Source organism: Carlito syrichta, unplaced genomic scaffold (assembly GCF_000164805.1).
Source record: "Carlito syrichta isolate Samal-C Ts95f unplaced genomic scaffold, Tarsius_syrichta-2.0.1 Scaffold303169, whole genome shotgun sequence".
In the NCBI taxonomy this organism is placed as follows: Eukaryota; Metazoa; Chordata; class Mammalia; order Primates; family Tarsiidae; genus Carlito; species Carlito syrichta.
Window position 1 is genome coordinate 154,291 of NW_007247265.1, and position 8,524 is coordinate 162,814.

Here is an 8,524-nt window from a genome sequence, read left to right on the forward strand (position 1 = left end):
CTGAGTTTTTGTACATTTTTATTTCAGTAATTAAGTTATTCTCTCAAATGGACTGATGCAGAAATAAGCAAGATACTCAAATACCACATGTTCTCACCCATGAGTGCTAACTAAACAGTGAGTACCCAGTGGACTTCAAGATGGAAACAGAAGGCACTGTGGACTTCAGAAGCGGGAGGGGAGGCAGAGGGAAGGAAGCAGGGGTTGAAAAAGGCCCTACCCGGCACTGTGTTCACTGTTGGGGCAGGAGTTCGCCAGAAGGCCAGACTTGGCCCTCATGCGGCACACCCACGTCACACACCTGTGCGTGTGCCCCTGAAGCTATGATAAAATAAAATAAGCAAGATGCTAAAAGCCACTGGGTTGTATACTTTACAGGGCTGACTTGCAGCTCCATGAAGCTGTTATTTAAAAAAGAGACAAGCAGCACCTCTCCCCTTCCCCTTCCCTCTGTTTCATTCATTTGTTCTTTGAGTCATTCTTTCCTTATTCATTCCACAGATAATTACTGAGCACCTGCTATATGTGAGTTAGACACAAGGTGAATAAGACACAGCCCTTTTGAAACTCACCAGGTAGTGATGGATTCAGAAGTAGGAGTAGAGAATCCCGCGCAGTGTGGTAGTGCTGTAAAGAGGTGGGGATAAAGCACTAGGGAAACAGAGTGAGATGACCCGAGAGTAAGAATACCCGTCGCAACCTTAGAGGTTGGGGAGGCCTTCCTGGAGGAAGGGGGAAGAAACGGGCCTTCCCAGTATTCCTGGTAGGGAGAACAAGCATGCGTGCTGAGTCCTAGAGGGCAGAAAATCCGTAAGGCGGGTACACAGGGACTGAAGACACACAGACGGGGGGCGGGGAGGCTGGGCAATGGGGATTTTAAAACGACCCCAGAAAGTCTCGTAAAGGCTCGCTAGGAAGGGCCTCGCGAGTTGTGATGTACCCCCCAAGGACAGGGAAACCAATACAGGTAGTTAAAGAAGCCAAAGTTTAAAAAAGTCATTGAGGCCGGGAGCAGTGGCTCAAGCCTGTCATCCCAGCACTTTGGGAGGCCAAGGTGAGGGGATTTCCTGAGCCCACGGTTCAAGAACAGCTTGGGCAACTTGATGAGACCTCATCTCTACAAAAATGAGTCGGGCATGGTAGAGCACGCCTGTAGTTCCGGCTACTTGGGAGGCTGAGGTGGAAGGATCGCCTGAGCCCAGCGGGTAGACGCTGAGGTGGCTGTGGGTGAGCCACTGCACCCCAGCCTGGACCACAGAGTGAGACTCCAACTCAAAAATAATAATTGGGGTAGCATCTCAGAACAGAAAGGACTGTTGACCACCACCAGATGGAGCCTCTAACTGTTATGGGAAAAGGGAGAACAGGGTTCAGACACAACCAAAACAAAAAGGTCAATTAAAAACAAGTGCCGGGAAAAAAGGCAAAAAATGTAACATGTTGATCACAGCTTTGCAAATCTCTGATCTGTTAACTCAGATAAATGAAGATAAATGCATCACCCATTTATAAATTCATACTCAATACATTCATCTTTCTTGATCACCAAGAAGGTATTTGCTCAGCTTTAAAGCAAAGCATTAGAACCTCTCTCCTTGGATGAGGTGTCTGTGCGTAGTAGCCAACTAAGGACTGTGGAATGGGTGCTGGAGGACTGGCCTAGACCACGAGGTGCAAAGGAGACCCACCTCATCATCTCTAATCTTTTTTTTGAGCTGGAGTCTCACTCTGTTGCCCAGACTGGAGTGCAGTGGCCGCTCCCGGCCACCGCAGCCTCGACCCGCTGGGCCCCGGCGATCCTTCTGCCTCAGCCTTCCGAGTAGCTGGAATTACAGGCGCGCGCTACCACGCCCGGCTAACTTTTTGATTTATTGGAGAGGTGAGGTCTCGCTGCCCTGGCGGGTCTCAAACCCGCGGGCTCAGGCAATCCACTCACCTCAGCCTCCCAAAGGCGCGGGATGACAGGCTGAGCCATCGAGCCCGGCTCACCATCATCTCTAATCTTAAGACTCCATTCAACATATTTATTCAGCACTGGAGTGACAAAGAAAGAAGGTAGAGGGGCTGCCTTCAGGTGGCCAACTGGTAGACTGTAAGAGACTAACTCATTCTCCCCTCGCCACACTCAAGTCTGGAGGGTTCATTTCATCGCTACACTCTTAGCTTAGTGGCCATACATTTTTTGCTATATATATATATATATTTTTTTTTTTTTTTTCTTTTTTTTTTTTTTTTTTTTTTTTTGAGTTGGAGTCTCACTCTGTCACCCAGACTAGAGTGCAGTGGCCGCTCCCGGCCACCGCAGCCTCGACCTGCTGGGCTCTGGCGATCCTTCCGCCTCTGCCTTCCCAGTAGCCGGAATTACAGGCATGCGCTACCACGCCCGGCAGATTTTTTGATTTATTGTAGAGATGAGGTCTCGCCCAGTTCCCCAGGCGGGTCTCGAACCCGTGGGCTCAGGCAATCCACTCACCTCACCCTCCCGAAGCGCTGGGATTACAGGCTGAGCCACCGAGCATGGCTTTTCCATATTTTTTAATGAAAAATCTCAAAGATACAGAAAAATTGAAAGACTAGTACCATGGAATCACATGTATCTACCACCTAGATTTTACCGTTAATTTTGCCTTGATGTCCTTTTAAAGTTTTATTTACTTTTGAGTAGGAGTCTCACTCTGTCACCCAGGCTGGAGTGCAGTGGCATGCTTCATGGCCACTGCAGCCCCAACCTGCTGGGCTCAGGTGATCCTTCCACCTCAACCTTCCAAGTAGCCGGAAGCATAGGCGCACACCACCATGCCTGACTAATTTTTTGATTTATTGTAGAGACGAGGTCTTACCAAGTTGCTCAGGCTGGTCTCGAACCACTGGGCTCAGGCAATCCTCTTGCCTTCGTCTCCCAAAGTGCTGGGATTACAGGTGTGAGCCACCGCATGTAGCTCTAAAGTTTGTTTTAAATATGATTCCTGAGACTAGGCAAAGTGGCCCATTTGTTATGATGGGAAGTGATAAGGTGACAGTGGTGTTTGGTGCCTTAGAATGATGTCTATATTTTTCCAATCACCCTCCCTCCAAAATTGAGATGTTGCTTAACAAAAAAGTATTGATATAAAAATCCACTTGAGGATATAAAAAAAATCACTTTGGGGTACCCTACTTTCATTGAAAACCATGTATTCTCCAGCTATCCTGGAATACCTGTCCCATAATCACAATTATAGATCAATTGTCTTCACACTATGGTGACATTGCTGCTGGCTGTTGCCCAAGCTGGAGTGCAGTGGCGTGCTCACGGCCACCGCATCCTCGACCTTCTGGGCTTAGGCAATCCTTCCGCCTCAGCCTTCCAAGTGGCTGGAACTACAGACGCATGCCATCACGCCTGGCTAGTTTTTGTGATTATTGTAGACGAGCTCTTACCAAGTTGCTCAGGCTAGTCTCGAACCCCCGGGATCAGGCAATCCCCATGCCTCAGCCTCCCAAAATGCTGGTTATCACAGGCTGAGAGCACTTGAATTTTCAAATCATCCAAAAACCAGAGGAGAAAGATTCAATTTATGAGAGTGCAATACAGACTAATAAGTCACACAGAAAATAGACACATGGTCTTTTGTTAAAAGATTTTCTACCAAAATGTCTGAAGCCCTTTGAGCCAAACTGGGAAGAAAACATCATGGTGTGTAGAGGAGCCAAAGAATGAGTATTTTTAGATATTTACAACAAGACAAAGCAATAGAAAAGTTAAAGACGTTTTTAAAAATCACAGAATGGTTAAGGGATTTGCTCAAGGTCACGCATGTAGGCGGTGATGGAATTGTGTCTGTGTCGGTCTCCACTTGTAGCCTGATAGAGGGTTCCTGGGTCTATCTTAATCTTCATTCGTAGTCTAACAGTGGGCTATCCCTAAGGTCCTACCTTTATTGATCAAGAGGATGATTTACAAATTATCTTCAAATGCAGGGAATAGAAAACAGAAGAATTTTATTTATTTTTATTTTTTTGGTTTGAATATGTGGGATACAATTCAAAGTTAGGTATACAAATGTTCGTTATGCAGGTACCAACAGAAGGGTTTTAAGCCATAGAGAACTTAAATGACCAGAACCAGAATTAAATATTAGTCCTTTGTCTCCAAGAGAAGCAGCTGCGAAAGGAAATGAACATTTTCCTGCATTCTCTCCCAGTGGAACGTCTGTGAACCTTGAAAGTTGTAATGTAACTTTCTAAAATCTAACACATCTAACCATTACCTTTAACTATAAAACTGGGAACGTTCTGAAGAGTTTTTAACTCAAGACTGAAGAGCCAGCAGGCTCTCACAAAAGAAAGAAACTTGGCACCCCAAGTGGGATTCTCTTTTTTCCTATTTAACAAGTATTTATCTATACTGTTAACTCTGTGCCCGGCACTACCTTAAGGGCTTTATAATTATTAACTTGTTTTAATCCCATATTGTCTCCAGAAGATCCTGCCAAGTAAAATTGGGTCAGAGAACCCATGGGCTCGAGACCCGCCCGGGCAACTTGGCGGACTTCTGAGTACACTGAAAGGCTTGGTATAACGTATTGGGTCAGCAGATGGCATGACGATGTCCCATCATGCCCCAGATGAAGGACTAAGGGGGAATGGACTTAAATGTGCCCAGGAATCTGCATGAAGTTCCTGTGGCTGCTGTAACAAGTAACCACATGCTGGGTGGCTTAAAGTACCACCTTCGTTTTCTCGCAAATTATAGAGGTAAGAAGTCCAAAATCAGTTTCCCTGGGTCAAAACCAAGATGTGGGTGGGGCCGCCCTCCCCCCGGAGGCCCCAGGGGAGAATCCATTCCCTGCCTCTTGTAGCTTCTGGTGGCTGCTGCCACACCTTGGTTGGTGCCCATCTCACCCTGATCTCTCTTCCACCTTCACGTGGCCGCCTCTGTGTGAGATCTCCCGCGCTGCCTCACTCTGATGACACTGGTGAAGGCATTCAAGACCCACATCTAGAATAATCTCCCCAACCCCAAATCTTAATCGCTCCTGCAAAGGCCCTTTTCCCAAATAAGGTCACATCTACAAGTGCCAGAGATCCTACCTTCAGACCAGGTGTCTTCGGGGGGTCGTTTTTGAACCTGCTACAAAATTATCTGGCTGATAGTAGCCCTGCCCATACACACACCCTCCCAAATGTGAGCAGGACTCCTCATTGGAGCAGAACTCTTTATCCCTAACTTAATTCACAACACAGGAATGCAGAGTTCGGGACAACGAGCTGCCTGTTCTCAGAACTATTGGAACAGTAACTCCGTGGCCAGATGTGCATGACAAAAGACATCCCTGCGCTGGTCGAGAGGCAGGTGAGATGTAGCCAACACACCCTTGCAACATTTAAAGAAAGCTATTCTAGGGCTTTCCCGTATTTTCCAAAAGTCACCTTGCTTGGACACATTTGGCAAGAAAACACCAAACTTGCATCTGCTCTAGAGCTGAGCGTTGACCATCTATCTGTGGCCCTTAATTTGCATTCAAGGTCAGAACCTGCCTCATTTGTGCTCCACAAACAAACAGGACTCCTCGTGCCTTACAGCATGTGGTGCTTGTGCTGATTTCACACCTGGCTTCCTCTGCTCTGTCCTGTCCTTAGAGTCCCTTTGTCCTCATTCTAAACCCACATTTTTTTAAACTGCATTTTACTGTGCTATGTGAGTTTTTTGTTTTGTTTTGTTTTGTTTTTGAGTTGGAGACTCACTCCGTTGCCCAGACTGGAGTGCCGTGGCCGCCCCCGGCCACCGCAGTCTCGCCTGCTGGGCTCCGGCGATCCTTCCGCCGCAGCCTTCCAAGTAGCCGGAACTACAGGCACACGCTACCACGCCCGGCTGATTTTTTGATTGATTGTAGAGATGAGGTCTCGCTACCCAGGCGGGTCTCGAACCCGCGGGCTCAGGCCATCCACTCACCTCAGCCTCCCAAAGGCACGGGAAGACAGGCTGAGCCACCGAGCCCGGCTGCTATGTGAGTTTTTATAAAGCCTCCTTGAATGATTTTGGGAACAAAAGTGGTACACAAATAATACCAATCCATTTAAAATAAATAAACGTATGAATGTACAATCGGGCATGTTTCTGGGTAGAACATGTCTCTGCCCTAAGGGGTGAGCTTGGAGTCTTTCTTCTGCAGTAGGAGGAGACAAGTTCGCTTCCAGTTCCTATGCTGGGCTCCTTTAGTCCGAGCTCCCAGCACCATGGAAATGACGGGGCGAGGGGAGCTGATCCCGTGCAGGTTATTGGTCCCCAAGACAGTCTTCAGGGCGTGCACGACAGAAGCTGGTCAAGAGCAGCCACATGGAACATGACTGAAGGAGGATGGAGTTGCACCTACCTTTCCTCATGTATCTGCCAGAAAAGGCAAACGGAGCTAGAGCTTTGGGGAGCCACCCCACAGAGGCCCGGTGTCCAGTGGAGAGTCCTGCTGCCTGCGACACGCTTGCCACTCCAGGAACAGCAAGTCGAAACTGGTCAGGGAGCCTCCCCTCGTTTTCCAGACATCTCCATCCAGATTCCCGAGGCACAGGCAGGGGACACCCTAAGCGGGTGGGATCTCTGGGTTGAGGTTCCGCCTCCAATCCGCATGGTGTGTGCTGGACTTAGGAATTGCAAATCAGCTTTCTTGCCTGTTTAACACAAAAGATGTTCTAGGTACAATCTTTTTTTTTTTTTTGAGTTGGAGTCTCACTCTGTCGCCCCGACTGGAGTGCAGTGGCCGCTCCCGGCCACCACAGCCTCTACCTGCTGGGCTCCGGCGATCCTTCCCCTCAGCCTTCCAAGTAGCTGGAACTACAGGCACGCGGCGCTACCACGCCCAGCTAATTTTTTTGATTTGCTGTAGAGATGAGGTCTCGCCAAGTTGCCCAGGTGGGTCTCAAACCCGCGGACTCAGGCCATTCACTCACCTCGGCCTCCCAAAGCACGGGATGACAGGCTGGGCCACCGAGCCCGGCTCATTCTTAAATGGCTTCTTCCACCCTTTCTTCCTGAGCACCTGGCATTCTAAGGGCAGGAGAAAGAAAGTGAATGAGAGGGAAGGCGCTCTTCTTCCTAAGTCCTAGAACAGAGCTTTGCTAAGCTGCCCAGTCCTGAGCTCTTTTCACTTATGCTATGTCCAAGGAAGAGAAGTGGGCCGTGCTCTCTGGGCTTGTGGTGACTGTCCTGTTAGCCATGTCTACTTCTAATGCTAGTGCTCTTCCCACAAAAATCGACCTTTGCGATATAATGGTTTCTGTGTTCGTGGGGCTCCATTCACCCCTGACTTTTATTAGCGGTATCTTGGAGATGGAACGGGAGGCAGGGTCCTTGCCCTCCTGTCCGAGATTGGGGAAGGACAGGTCTCCAGTCAGAACTCGCTGCTGTCCTCGCTGCGCCTCAGACATCTGCCTCTTAGGCTACAAGGTCTTCCTTACTGTCGCCTCATGCTTTCGTTTTGTCAGTGCTGCTTTGTTGGTCCTGCTCAACCGTCTACAGGTGCCAGGCGGGCTTGTGTGAGCTCCCTAGGGGACCAGTCAGGAGGACTAGGTAGGAAGCTGGGTTTTAGGAATTTGTCCTTAGTTGACCAATGGTCAGAGACGTTGGGAGGCCTGAGATAAGGTGGAAAAGCAATGCACGTCTCTCACAACTGATTAGAACAAAGGCATCAGTCAGGCTGCTGACGCTGTTTCCAAAGTCCACACTAGGAGGCCAGAAGGCCCACGCTCTCGTGGCACCTTCCACATCCAAGTAGGCGTCAACTGTTCATCAGGTGTAACTTTCAAAGGTTATCTCTGTGATATATCCTCGACTACCTCTCAACAGAATACACCTCTCGGAACTGAAAGTACCCTTGTTCACAAAGACTGGACATGCTTGCACTTTTACAGCCAGTTAAGTTTTCTTCAGGCAGAAAGATGACATTGACTGGCCAATGCACCTCTGGTCTAGTGACTTAAGTTGCTTATACCGCCTTCCTACCATCCAGACCATTATCATGTAACAAGATCTGAAAGAAACGAGCCCTGTTCATATAAAGTCAGACCAAGATCTGGTAAAAACAAAACAAACAAAAAAACACTACACGCTAAACCATTAAAGCGTCAAGCGCCGTCATGAAGGATGAAGGGGTTGTACCCTGTAATCGCCTTAGATGCCACATTATGTCACAGAACTTGCCTGTGCTTTTATTTAGCCATGACCTTGACCTTCGGCAAACCTTTCAACCTGTGTTTTCATTAAAGGCGTGGAAACGTTTTACAAAAACACAACACACAGAAGCCGGGGGGACTTCGTTGATGTCATTCCAAGAGCCTTCTCGTGTGTTTCCTCTTGAGGAACGTACTCATCCTTCAAAGCCAGCTCAGATGTTATCTTGGCCAACATTCTTTTTTTTTTTGAGTTGGAGTCTCCCTCAGTCTCCCAGACTGGAGTGCAGTGGCCGCTCCCGACCACCGCAGCCTCTATCTGCTGGGCTCCAGCGATCCTTCCGCCCCAGCCTTCCAAGCAGCCGGAATTACAGGCACG